We start from the raw sequence: 14,813 nt of genomic DNA on the forward strand, positions 1-14,813 counted from the left end.
CTCCTTGGGAATTCACTCAGTCCATATCTACTGCCCAGTCAAAATTCTGGTAGCTTTTGTCTACTAGGAATAAGCCCCCCTTTCCTCATTGAGTTCAGTGTCTGGTTCACAATTTTTCTCTCCTGAACTCCTGCCTCCATACCAAGGGACTTCAAAATACATTTTGACACTCCATCCAGCATACTAGCTTTCCAGTTTCTCCAGTTTCTCATTTCCAAGACCTTCTTCTCCACCGTACTTCAGCCATACATTGAAATGGGCATACCCCTGCTCTTGCCATCACTCACAGATGTTTTACTAAGACTATTGAACACTCTCATTTTTCCTCATTTGATGACACTCTGTTGTCATTACTTCTCCCCCTAGGCCTCAGTGACCTTGAATCCCTCGACTGTTCAGTCCCCAGGCCTTTACCCTTGCACTAACTACATTTTTTCCCTTCACCATCTTGACTCTTTGATGAAGAAGTTAAACTTTACATGGTCTTCTTCTCTTGAAATATTTGCCCTTTTATCTTGCCTGCCAAGCCTCAGTCTTGTATTCTTTCCACTATTACACCTGTGCTTGCTTTTACTCCTGTGCTACTGAACAAAGCTGGAGAAAATCGTGAAACTGTGCTGACTGGGTCCACTACAGATTTATTACATAATCTCCACTAGGGCCTCACTGCAGCAAGAGAATGCTTGCCTTTCTATCCCATTCACTACATTAGCTTTCCCAAATCTTCCATGAGTCTCCCTTTCACCTCTCTCACTTGAGAGCCTTGCTTCGTATTGTGCTGGAAAAAATTGAGGCCACTTGCTAAGAACCCCCGTCTTCTCCCTGTTCCTCATCTCATCTCTCTCAAATGCTTTCTGTCACTATCTCCTTTACCCCATCTCAGATGAAGTAGTGGCCCTTCTGGCTAAGGCAAATCCCTCTACATGCACAAATGATCCCATTCCATCCTTCGTAGTAGGTTGCCAACTCTCCCACTTCTCCTTAAATGCTGTCTGTTTCCCTCCTTTCTACAGACGTGCCTATATCTCTTTTAAGCTCAGTCCTCACTTGATCTGTCCATCCTTGCTAGCTATCGTCCTATATCTCTCCTTCCTTTTATGGCTAAATTCCTAAGAAGTCCCTCTCTCCACCTCCTTTCCTCACATTCTCACTCTAATATCAACTTAAACTGCTCTCTTCAAAACTACCATTGATCTCTTCATTGCCAGATCCAATGACCTGCCTCATTCTCATCCTTCTTGACCTCTCAGCAGCCTTTGACACTGTCATTCACCCTCTTTTCCTTCCCTTTTAGATTTTCATCTTCCCACCTTTTAGATTTTCTCTTCCTACCTCCTTCTCAATCTTCTTTGCTGGATCTTTATCCATTTAATGATGAGTACCACCCTGGGCTCTGTCCTGGTCCCTCTTTTCTTCTTCCTCTATATTGTGTCCCATGACGATCTCATCTACTCCTATGCTGAAGATTCTCAGATCTTCTTATTCAGCCCTAACCTTTCACCCAGCCTTCAGACTGGCACCTCCACCTGCCAGTTGGACATCTCAGACTGGATGTTCTGCAGACATTTTAAACTCAACACATCCAAATCTGAACTGATTTTCTTTCCCTTAAGCCCTCCCCTTTTACTAACTTCCATATACTATTAATAGGGTAAGCACCAGCCTCCTACTCACCTAGGTCCTCCCCACTAGGTGTCATTCTTGACTCCTCCCTTTCTATCACCCTCATATCTAATCTGTTGCCAAGTCTTTCATAACATCTCTTATAAATGCCTCCTTCTCTCTTAACACTCCCAGTCACCTCAAGCCTGGACTATTGTATTAGCTTGTTGATTGGTTTCCCTGTCTCGAGTCTCTACCAATCAACAAGCTAATACAATAGTTCAGGCTTGAGGTGACGCAAAGCCTGAACAAGGGTGACTGGGAGTGTTAAGAGAGAAGGAGGCATTTATAAGAGATGTTTTGCAGAACTAAAATCTCACTTTCTGCAAGAAACCTTTTTTTTTAAATCTATCCCCCTTAACATTAGCTCCTCCCTCTGAGATTGTCTCCAATTTATCTTTTTTTATATATATATATATATATATATGTACATATATATGTACACACATATGTATGTAGTTGTTTGTGTGTTGTCTCCTTGGTTAGCTGTGTGTTCCTTCAGAACAAGGACTGTTGCTTTTCTTTTCTTTGTACCCCTAGCTCTTAGTACAGTGCCTAGCCCATAGTAGGTGCTTAATAAATGTATGTTGCCTTACTGGCAGTATAGCACTTTAAAGTTTTCAAAGCACTTTTACATACATTCTCCCATTTGAGCCTGCCAACAACCTTGTGAGGTAGATGGTATAGGTATCATTTATATTTTTTAGATGAGGAAATTAAGTCTCAGAGGGGTTGTGACTTGTCCATGGTCACTCGCCTAGCTTCGTGTGTCTCTGTATGAGATTTGAAATACCTTCTTGAATCCAAGTCTAGCTCAAACTACCATGTTGCCTCTGACAACTCTAGCATAAGAATGTAGCTCTAAGTATTAACATTCACATGGAGTTGTGACCTTAAGAGTGGTAATGCTCTCTTCTACAATGCATACACAAACTCATCTGTGGCTGACTATTCTCTGAGCATGTCTTCCCATAAGTTCATGACAGAATCTACCCAACATGTTGGAGGGCTTACAATTTTTCTTGCATTTTGAGGTTGCTAATGGAACATACAGAAAGTCCAGTGGTTTACCCTTACTCGCCATGTATGCAGCTCTCCTTCTTTTTGAATCACATGTTTTCCAGATGACATCCTTGACTCTATTTCTTCAGAGTTCCTTACTTGTTATATTGTATGGCCTCCTTATGCCTAATCAATCAAATATTTATTGTATCTATGATGTGCTAGGCATTGTGCTACATATATCTCCATTACCCTCTGAGTAATACTCATTTTTCCTTTATATTTTTTACAGATATGATGATAATTCTCTAAAATTCAAAGCCAAGCAAAACAGTTTTTTGTCTTGCGTTGTCATAATGGAGAGATAAAAAATGGTTATGACAGTCGTAAAGTTGACATCCATATAATACTTTAGGGTTTATAAAGTGTTTTTACATGTAATGTTTAATTTTATTTTTACCTTAGTCCTTTAAGTGTTACTCTTATTTTGAGGAAACTGACTTGGAGAAATTCAGTGATTTTCTTATGGTCCTGTAGCTAGTAAGTATATCAGAGTCGTGCAGATTGTCCAGTTTCCTCTTGGCAAATGATTCACCTATATTTGTTTTTGTTCGTGCACCTTTCTTATGAGGTTATTGATGTTGCTTTTTTGTGCAGTTCTTCTTTGGTAACATTATAGTCTTCCAGAATGTGCCTCCCCATTTCCTTTTGGGTGACCCTCATCTTAATTCTTTGAAGTGTGATATTCTGTGACTCAATGTCATGTCATCTTTGGAAGAAATTATCGCGTCAGCATCTGCCATTTTATCCATTACCCTTATTTTGTTATCAGAGACTTAAATTAGTCAAGTTGAATTTACTTCTTTTCTACATACATCTGCTCATTTTATTCTAGTTTGGCATTTACTTTTGTCCTTGCTCTAACAAGTCATCGGTCTGATTGTACACATATACCAGTAACAAGTAACCAACAGCTAGGTTCAAATTTGTAGATGATGTAGAACACCTTTTTGGTGTCATGGACCTCTTTGGCAGGTTGAAGCCTATGTGCTCCTTCTCCTAATGGTTTTAAATTGATGAAATAAAAATAAGATTATTGCAAAGGAAACCACACACATACACACACACACATACGTGCGGACACACACACATGCGCACACACACATAATACATGCACATACCACTCTACTACTGGTTTTGCAGAAATAAAAATTAGCTGTATAAAACTATAGACCATTTTCTTTCTTTTTTAAAAAATATGTATTTATTGGTATTATGTGTTTCTCCATGGTGTTACATGTATTCTTCCCCTTTCCGCTCCCAGAGGGGAAATATATCATATCTCATGTCACAGTTGATAACAATAGTTATCAAAATATTTTTATAAGAAAAAGTATAAGCTCGTAGACCCCAAATTAAAATTCTTGATCTAGAAGCTGTGATTCTTAGTATAATTGTCTCCTCATTCCAACATTCCTGGCTCTGCAGAAATAAAAGGGGGCTGTGCAGAACAACAGACCATTTTCTTTCTTTTTTTAAAGAAATAAGTTCTTACTGATATTTTCTGTTTCTCTGTTATGTCCCAGGTATTCTTTCTTTTCCCCCTCCCAGAGCACTAGACAATTAATCTTTTTTTTAAGAGGACAGAAAAACCAGTAATACCAATTGATAGGTTGAAAAAGTCCAAAACATGAGCAGTTGGTAATATCTGTGGACTTCCCACCTCCATGAAGGGGTAGATTGAGGGTGTCTTTTCATTTCTTTTGGTCCTGTTTGATCTTTATTTTGTTACATTATCTCTGGGGGCTGGTGTTGGATATTTTTCTTTCCATTTGTATTTTTGTACTTACTGTGTATATTGTTTATTTTACTCTGCATCAGTTCATATATATCTTTCCATGCTTCTCTGTATTCATCACATTTCATTTCATACATCTCAGTAATATTCCATTAGATTCATGTCCCTCAATTTGCCATTCTTTGTAACCCAGGTGTTGGTGTTTCTCTGGTAACTATGTATTAATGTGGATAGACTGGTTGTTTGATCTGTTTATATATGTGATTTCTGTTTGTATTTGTCCTGAAGTTCAGGAGGCTGATCTTTTCTCCCTGAACTAAGTGAATGATATATCTATGTTTAATTAAACTGAGATTGTTAACCCCTTAAAGTTGCTTTCTTTCGAAAAGCAGATCAAAGAACATGTGCTGGCAGCCCTTCTGTGTACTCTTGTTGTTGGTCTTACACAGCCACAGTAGCTGCTAGCAACATTGTTGTTACACAGTCACAGAAAGTGCTGCTATAAATATTTTGGAGTACATGGTTACTTTTCCCTCCATATTAATGACTTCCTTGAGGTATAAGCTCAGTAATGGAGTCCCTGATTCAAAGGTATGAACAGTTTAGTAACTTTATTTACATAATTTCAAAGTACTTTCTAGAATGATTGTGCCATTTTACAGTTCTCCCAATGACATATTAGTGGTCTGTCTTTCCACAAACCCTTTAACATTGACTGTTGTCATATTTTGGTTCATTTTTGCCAATTTGTAAGGTGTGAGGTGAGACAGAGTTGTTTTGATTTTAATTTCTCTTATTATTAGTGATTTGGAGCATTTTTTTTATGTGGTTATGGATACTTTGCAGTTCTTTTGAGAACTATTTGTTCAAATCCTTTATCTGTTGGGGAGTGGCTACTTAGTCATATATATATGTATATTATATATGTATATACATATACATATTTATTAATCATTTATGTATCTTGGATACCAAAGCCTTATCAGAGAAATTTCATACAATGTTTTTCCCTCATTTGACCACTTCCCTTCTTATCCTAGAATCATTAATGTTGTCTGTGCAGAAGCTTTTCAGTTTCCAGTAACCAGTTAACTACTTTTTCTTTTGTAATTGCTTCTAACTCTTATTTAGTTAAGAATACATCTCCTCTCCATAGTTGTGAGAGGTATACAACCACTTTATTTTCTAATTTATTTTTATCTATTAACTTTAATATTAAGATCACATATCGATTTAGAATGTATTATGGAATGTGATTGAAGGTGTTGATCTAAGCCTAATTTCTCCCAGACCGCTTTTCAATTTTCCCAGCAATTTTTATCAAATAAGGACTTTTTTGCCTAGGTAATTTATGTTTTCTATTTTATCAGACACTAGGCTATTGCATTCTATTATTTCTGAATCTCTCTTGTCTATTCTGTTCCTTTGATCTGTCTCTATTCTTTAACTAGTACCATATGGATTTGATAGCTACCGCTTTATAATATAGTTTGAGTTCTGTTTTTCCCACTTCAACCTTACTTTTAATCATTTCCCTTAACGTTTTAGGTCTTTTGTTTTTCCAAATGAGTTTTTTTATTATTTTATCAAGTTCAGTAAAGTATTCCCTTGGCAATTTGATTGGTATAGCAATAAAAGTGAAAATTAATTTTGGTGGTATTTTGATTTTTATTATATTGGCATGGCCTGACCATGAACACTGACTATTTCTCTAGCTATTTAAATTATTCTTTATTTTTTTAAGGGGCACTTTGTAATTGAATCTGTTGAAGTTTTTTGTGAGCTTTGGAAGGTTGATCCTCAGATATTTGGTGTATTTTATAGTTAATTTCAAATGAAATTTCTTCAATTTTTAGTTCTTTTATTTTATAGAAATGCTGTTGATTTAGGGGAATTTATTTTGTAGTCTGCAACTTTTAATTGTCTCTATCTTTGCTGATTCTCTAGGATTTTCAAAGTAGACCATCATATCATCAGCAAAAGGGGATATTTTTCTGTCCTCTTTAACCATCTTTATTCCTTTAAGTTCCTTACTTTTGTTTTATTGGTATTGCTCTGATTTCGAGAACTATACCAGATAATAGTGGGGATACTGGACATCCTTGTTTTATTCTCATATTTATTGTAAAAAGTTCTAGTGTATCGTCATTGCAGATAATGCTTACTTTTAGTTTTAGATAGATGCTTTTTATGATATTAAAAAAGGTTCTGGGGGCAGAGCCAAGATGCCAGCTGGAAAGTGGGGACTTGCTTAAGCTCTCCCCCAGGTCCCTCCAAACACCTGTAAAAAATGGCTCTGAACAAATTCTAGAGCTGCAGAACCCACGAAATTGTAGAGGGAAGCAGGTCTCCAGCTCAGGAGAGCCTGGATGGTCGCCGGGAAGGGTCTAGTGCATGGTGCTGGGAGTGGAGTACAGCCCAGCATGGGCTGCACCGGGACAGACCAGACCCGAAGTCAGCCAGCCAGAACAGGCCTTGGGGCCATGAAACGGTGAGCTGTGGCAGTTACCAGATTTCTCAACCCACAAACGCCAAAGACCACGTTAGTGGGAAACTGTGGGATCGTGTTGAAACTGGTCCGGCCACCAGCTCTGGGGGTGGTGGAGGTGGTGCAGCCGTGATGGTGGCAGCAGCAGGAAGCTCCTGAGGCTGCTTCCAGAGCTCCAGCTTCAACTGCTTCCTTAGTCCGTGGGTCACACAGTGGGAGGAATCTAGCAGCAGATCAGAGTGGGAGTACAAGGAGTGCTTTGTGGGCACAAAGGCAGATTCTCTTGCTGTTCCCTGCTTGGATCTTGGGGAAGGAGAAATGCTGCTGTGACAGAGCCTGTGGTGATGGTCGAGTAGAAGTAGCTCTGAAAACAGCAGTGCTTGGACCCTAAAACTTGGGACAAAGTATTCTCTACAAGCAGTCATATCCTGACAAAAAGCTCAAGAGTCAAGTAGTTGACTGGGAACATGAACAGGCAGTGAAAACGGACTCAGACTCAAACTCTAGATTCCTTTTTTGGTGACAAAGAAGATCAAATCATACAGCCAGAAGAAGTCAGCAAAGTCAAAGAGCCTACATCAAAAGCCTCCAAGATAAATATGAATTGGTCTGAGGCCATGGAAGGGCTCAAAAAGGATTTGGAAAACCAAATAAGAGAAGTAGAGGAAAAATTGGGCCGAGAAATGAGAGTGATGCAAGGAAACCATGAAAAACGAGTCAACGACTTGCTAAAGGAGACCCAAAAAATGCTGAAGAAAATAACACCTTAAAGGATAGACTAACCCAAATGGCAAAAGAGCTCCAAAAAGCCAATGAGGAGAAGAATGCCTTGAAAGGCAGAATTACCCAAATGGGAAAAAGAGCTCCAAAAGACCACTGAAGGAAATACTACCTTAAAAATTAGATTGGAGCAAGTAGAAGCTAGTGACTTTATGAGAAATCAGGATTTTATAAAACAGAACCAAAGGAATGAAAAAATGGAAGATAATGTGAAATATCTCATTGGAAAAACCACTGACCTGGAAAATAGATCCAGGAGAGATAATTTAAAATTATTGGACTACCTGAAAGCCATGATCAAAAAAAGAACCTAGATATCATCTTTCAAGAAACTATCAAGGAAAACTGCCCTGATATTCTAGAACCAGAGGGTAAAATAGAAATTGAAAGAATCCACCCATGGCCTCTTGAAAAAGATCCCAAAAAGAAAACTCCTAGGAATATTGTTGACAAATTCCAGAGTTTCCAGGTCAAGGAGAAAATATTTCAAGCAGCCAGAAAGAAACAGTTTGAATATTGTGGAAACACAATCAGGATAACACAAGATGTAGCAGCTTCCACATTAGGGGATCGAAGGGCTTGGAATATGATATTCCAGAGGTCAAAGGAGTTAGGATTAAAACCAAGAATCACCTACCCAACAAAACTGAGTATAATTCTCCAAGGCAAAATGTGGATTTTTAATAAAATAGAGAACTTTCAAGCTTTCTCAATGAAAAGACCAGAGCTGAGTAGAAAATTTGACTTTCAAATACAAGAATCAAGAGAAGCATGAAAAGGTAAACAAGAAAGAAAATTCGTAAGGGACTTACTAAAGTCGAATTGTTATGTTTACATTCTTACATGGAAAGATGATGTGTGTAATTCATGAGACCTTTCTCAGTATTAGGGGAGTTGAAGGGAATATAGGCAGAGGGCACAGGGTGAGCTGAATATGAAGGGATGATATCTAAAAAAATGAAATAAATTTAAGGGATGAGAGAGGAATATATTGAGAGAGGGAGAAAGGGGAAGATAGAATGGCATAAATTATCTCACATAAAAGTGGCAAGAAAAAGCAGTTCTGTTGGAAGGGAAGAGGGGGCAGTTGAGGGGGAATGAGTGAATCTTACTCTCATAGGATTCAGCTTGAGGAGGGAATAACATATACACTCAATTGGGTATCTTACTCCATAGGAAAGTAAGGGGAAGGGGATAAAAAAAGGGGGGGATGATAGAAGGGAGGGCAGATAGGGGGAAGAAGTAATCAAAAGCAAACACTTTTGAAAAGGGACAGGGTCAAAGGAGGAAATTGAATAAAGGGGGGGACAGGATAGGATGGAAGGAAATATAGTTAGCCTTTCACAACATGAGCATTGTAGAAGTGTTTTGCATAATGATACAGGTGTGACCTGTGTTGAATTGCTTGCCTTCCTAGGTGGGTGGAAAGAGAAGAGGGGAGAGAATTTGGAACTCAAAGTTTTAAAAGCAGGTACTTAAAAAAAAGTTGTTTCTTTCATGCAGCTAGGAAACAAGATATATGGGGCATAGAAATCTATCCTTCCTTACAGGAAAGTAAGGGGAAAGGGAATGGGGGTGGGGTGGGGTGAAAGAAGGGAAGGCCGACTGGGGAATGAGGCAATCAGAATATATGCCACCTTGGAATGGTGGGGAGGGTAGAAATGAGGAGAAAATTTGTAACTCAAAATCTTGTGGAAATCAATGTTGAAAACTAAATATTAAATAACAATGATAAAAAATGTTCCTCTGTGCCTAAACTTTGTAGGGTTTCTAGCATAAGAGAATGTTGTACTTTGTCAAGGGCTTTTTCTACATTGATATGATCTTGTAGTTCTATGTGTTTTGATTTTTAATGATTAATTATGCTGGTTGTTTTGCTAATGTTGAGCCATCCTTGTATCTCTGTTATAAATCTCACTTGATCATAATGAATGGTTTCTTGAATAAATCTCTATAGTCTGCTTTATAGGATTTTGTTTAAAATTTTTGAATCAGTGTTTGTTGAAGATATTGGCCTATAGTTTTATTTATATTAGGTATTAGGACTATGTGTGTCTCATAAAAGAATTCTGGTAGGGTGTTATCTTTCTCACTTTTTGAGAGTGATTTATGAAGTATGTGTACTAATTGTTCTTTAACATTTGATGGAAGGACAAGGAGTTTTTTTTTCTTGATAATTCCGTTACAGCTAGATCCGTTTTTCTTTTTGGAGATTTGAGTTATTTAAGATCTCTTTCTGGTCTTCTGATAGCATGGGCATTTTATATTTTTGAAGTTATTCCTCTATTTCATGTTCTTGTCATCGTGCATAGCATATTGTAGTTTTTGGTTTCATCTAGTTTTGCTGTGATTTCACTGTGCTCTTTTTTATTTTATTGATTTGATTTTCAGCTTTCTTCTTAATCAGATTGGTGGGTTATCAATTATATTAATCTTTTCAAAGAAGCAGGTTCTAGTTTTGTTATTTCTGTTTCGTTTTTTATTTCTAATTTATGTATTTCTTCTCTAGTTCTTAATATCTCTTCTTTTGTGCTTATTTAGGTTTATTTCTTGATTTTCTGATTTAAAAATGCTTATTTAATTCATTAAACGTTTCTTTTTCTATTTTGTAATATGTTACTATAGGAGTATGATTTTCTCCCTGAGGACTGTTTTAGTTGTATCCCAGAAATTTTGTATGTCCTTTGATCATGATTATTTTCTTTTATACAGTTATTAAATGCTTATATGATTTGTTCTTTGACCCACTTATTATTTAAATTTTCATTGTTAAGTCACCGTTTTGGTCTGTATCTTTTGTTTGTGGTTCCTAAACCAATTTCTATTTTTATCACAGTAAGGCCACTTAAAGATACTTGAACTATTTCTACATTTTTACATTTGTTTTCAGTATCTCTGTTCCCTAGCACGTGGTCTGTTTTTGTAAAAGGTCCCACATAGTGCAGTGCAATATGTATATTCTTTTTGCTTTTACATTTAGAAGACACCAAAGTCTTTTAAGTCTAGTTTTTCCAGCTATCTGTTCAGTTCCATATTTTCTCTTTTTATAGAAGAATATTTAAGTCTCCTTTCATTATTGTGTTACTGTATATGTCTTCTCAAAGCTCATATAATGTTTCTTTTGTTAAATTATATGTTAAGACATTAGGAATCTATAGGTTTTTACCAGTATTGCTTTATTATCAATGATTCCTTTCAACATAATAGAGTTTATTTCCTTGTTTGTTCCTTTTTATTTTTTAATGTTTGTTTTTGATTTGTCTAATAGCTTGATGGGAATTTCTACTTTCTTGGACTCGATGCATTGTAAATTTTTTTTTTTTTACCATCCCTTCAGTTTTGTTTTGTATCTATGTTTTTTAAAATGTGTTTCTTGTAAGTAACAGATTGTAGGGTTTTGTTTTCATATCCAATTTAGCACTTTTTTATTTTATTGGATTGTTTAATCCATTTACATTTAAAGTTGTAACAATTAGGTTTATATTTTCCTCCATCTGTCTCTAAATTTTTTAATGTTATAAATTTTTTTCCTTTTTTGCTATTAACATAGGTATTGTATTCCTTCAGTTACGTTAATCTATTCCTTACTGTGGGCTGAAATCATTGGGTCTTTCAGACTTTTTGCTTTCCTTATTTTCATTATCACTCCCTGACTTCCCTCTCTTTGTATTATGATTTCCTTGGAGGCTGAATCTCAAAGTTTCTCAGTCTATTCCCACCCTAGGCAATTCTAGGTTGACCAGCCTAGGTCTCTGGCCTAAGTGATTTTGGGTTGGTCATAACTGGCTGCAACTGGTTGCTGTGCTCTTTCCTCTGGTCTCGGCAGAGTTCTGCGCAACACCCCCTCCTCTCCCCACTTGCCAACTATCCTGTCCTGGTGACCTGTCCCACTCCTTCTGTTCTGTGGCTTGACACCTGCAGCTCTGAGGCTGTCTCCTCCAGAATTAGCATTTGAGTTTTACAGCACTGATCAATCTGGATTGTAGCCCCCAGAAGCTTTTGCTCTTGAAGGCTGGCTATGAAGTCCTGAGCAAATTTCCATAGCTTGGAGATAGGGTTCATTTCACAGGAAAGAGGGAGATGGGACCATGGTGTGGGTTTTAATGTAAGCCAAAATTGTGTCAGTGGGTCTACTAATGCAGCTTTGCTGTCAATAGTGTGGGAGAGGGGTGCTGGCTGAACTCAGGGTCAGTGAGCTTCAGTTCAAAGATTTTTTTCTTACCTTTTTTTGGATTCTAGGTGTCTTAGACTATGGAGACAGCTGAAGTTGCTTTATCTTTGGCACATAATTTCTGTTTGGGGAAGGCTTGAGAGATTGTGGGGATAGGAGAAAATGTCTAGTGCACTAGTTTGTTGCTTGCATGACTCAGAAGAAGCCACTTCCTATTTTTCTATTGAGAGAAATAACAAACATTGTAATGGAAAATGAAAAAAAGTGAAAATGAATGTAGAAATAAAAGCCTTTATTATATTAAATATGAAAGTTCTTTTCCACAAAAGTTTTAAGACGGTGCCTCATTATATTGTGAAGGGATCCTGAGGGTATGACAACAGGGTAAAAACTCTTGACAGGTTCTATTGAACCAAAAAAGCTTCCAGTACCAGAGCTCGTGGTGCAGTGGACAGGGCATTTGGTCTGGAGTCAGGGAGACCTGAGTTCAGATCCCACCCCAGACACTTAATAACTCTGACTTTGCGCAAGACATTTAACCTTTGTTTACCTCAGTTTCCTTATCTACAAAATGGGGATAAAAAATGCCTACCTCCCAGGGTTGTTGCATTAATATTTGTAAAGTACTTAGCACAGTGCCTGACACATAATAGATGCTATATAAATGCTAGGTATAATTACCACTTATTATTATTTAACCATTTTTTAAGGTAAAGGGTCATATTGTTTTTACTATCTGTGAACCATCCTAGCTAAATATAAGGAAACACATCACTTTATGGATGGCAACTAAGCAAAAACTTTTTTGTGTCTTCATTGCCTGTGAAATAGCTAAAAGTGTAAATTGGTACCGGCTAATGTGCCCATTAGCAGCTTCAGAAAGAAAAAAATCTCTGAAAAACTCAGCAGTATTTTGCAAATCAAGTATTTGGTGCTAGAATGTGAAAGAGGACAAAGAGGAGGACTTAGAAACCTTGACTTTATACATCATTTATAATTTAAGAAGAGAATTAGGTGCTGGATGGAACAAATATCAAACAATCTCCAAGAAAATGAAGTTGTCTCTAACACATAGAAAATAAATGTTCACTGATGTGGGAGTCATTTTAGAATCCTGTTCGTATGTAGTCAGATTATTGGCTGGTTAAAACAAAGGTCAAAATCAATACTAAATTAGAAGAAAGGATATATAAAGTTATATTTCTGTAGCTATATAGCTCTGTTTACATCTATAGGTAGAGAGAAATATACATCTAGAAATGTGTCTCTCCCATCTCACTCTCACTCATCTGGGAAAGAAACCCCTATGGAGATGGGGCCAGGCCATGCACAGGGCAGCAGTCTAACCTAACTGAAGCAGCAGGGGTCTCTGAGGGAGAGATAGAGGCAGTAGGTGCTGTGCAAGTCAAACCACCACGACTGCTTTGACCACCATTCCCCTCAGATCCTAGTGGGGACTGTGAATCCATGAACCTTGGGAATAGCAGTATCCCCTAAACCACCAGATCTTCTTCCATCTCAACCTTCACAATCATCATTGAGGGGAAACATTGTTGGGGAGAGGGGGCCCACTATCTTCATCCCTGGCATTGACAACTGCTGGCTACTTGCCACCGACAATCAGATAGGCACACAGGTCTTGGTAGTGCTTGGCAGCACTTTCCAGACCACTGGTCCTGCCTGTAGCCATCATCTGGGGAAGCAACTCATGTAGAGAAGGAACCAGCCATCTGCCACACACAGGACAGACGGGCCAGCCTAGGTGACACAGCAAGGCACACTTATGAAAAGACAGGAGGCAGAATGTGCCAGGCAAGTCAGAGCACCTTGGCCATTGCCTCTCCTCAGAACCTGATAGAAATAGCTCAGCACCCTGAACTAAAGAGCCTTGGGAATAGCAGTGCTTCCAGCCCAGTGCCTGTAGCCATCTTCTTAGGAAGCAGCCTTTTTGCTGAGGAAGCTTGACAAGTGCTCCTGCAGAGGCCATGGCCACAGCTACTGAAGAACAGAAAGGAAAGCTCTTGTCCCCAGTTCTTGGCTCTGTCAAATGGTTCACCTTCAGAAACTCATATCATTTTATCAGTGGAAGTGACACTTTAAAAGGGAGGCAATATATTTCTCCTGAGAAACTTCTCCATCTGACTTGTAGATGGAACTTTCCATATATGTTGTCTTTCCATTAGAATGTGATCTTCTTGAGAGCCAGGACTGTCTTTTCTGTTTGTTTTACCAGAACTTGCCACAGTGCTTTGTATACTGTAGGTGCTTTATAAATGCTTCATTCTCTGTTTTACTCTGCCGCTTTCTCTCCCTGGCTGTCTATGTTTCCGTCTCGTATGTGTCTGTGTGTGTCTCTTTACCCTCTCCCTCAGTGCCCCCCCCCCAATCCTAACTTCAGGTATGTATCAGATAAGTTTTTAGACATTTTAAGCTGGATGTCCAGGACGCATCTCAAATTCAACATATTCAAAACTAAACTCTTATTTTTTTTCTCCCAAATCTTCTCCTCTTCCATGTTTCTGATTTCTGTTGAAGACATTACCATCTTTCTAGTCTCCCAGGTTTATAACCTTGGCATTATCCTTGACTTTTCACTCTATTTTGCCCCACACACTTAACTAGTTGCTAAATTGTGTTATTTCTACCTCCACAGTATCTCACATTTGTGTGTCTTGATATTTTAAAAATCTGAGATGCCCTTAAGGAAAGCAGATATCCTAATGCCCATTAGAAATTGTTATTTCCTTGTTGGTGTGTTTGCTGCCTCTAGATACCTTCATAAAATAATTTAAAAATTGCTAATGTTTTTTTTTCAAAATATACAATGAATTTGATAGTTGGTATCATTTTACTAGAATGATTTACAGTGTAGTAATATATATACACACAATACATATATGTATATATGTACA

The 14,813-nt window shown here is 37.8% G+C and overlaps 1 protein-coding gene across 1 annotated transcript in view; it reads left to right on the forward strand.

Annotated features, from left to right (window-relative positions):
* Positions 1-14,813, forward strand: part of NEO1 (neogenin 1) — a 284,110-nt gene that overhangs the window by 14,965 nt on the left and 254,332 nt on the right. The window lies entirely within an intron of this gene.

This window comes from Trichosurus vulpecula, chromosome 8 (genome assembly GCF_011100635.1).
Source record: "Trichosurus vulpecula isolate mTriVul1 chromosome 8, mTriVul1.pri, whole genome shotgun sequence".
Taxonomy (NCBI): domain Eukaryota; kingdom Metazoa; phylum Chordata; class Mammalia; order Diprotodontia; family Phalangeridae; genus Trichosurus; species Trichosurus vulpecula.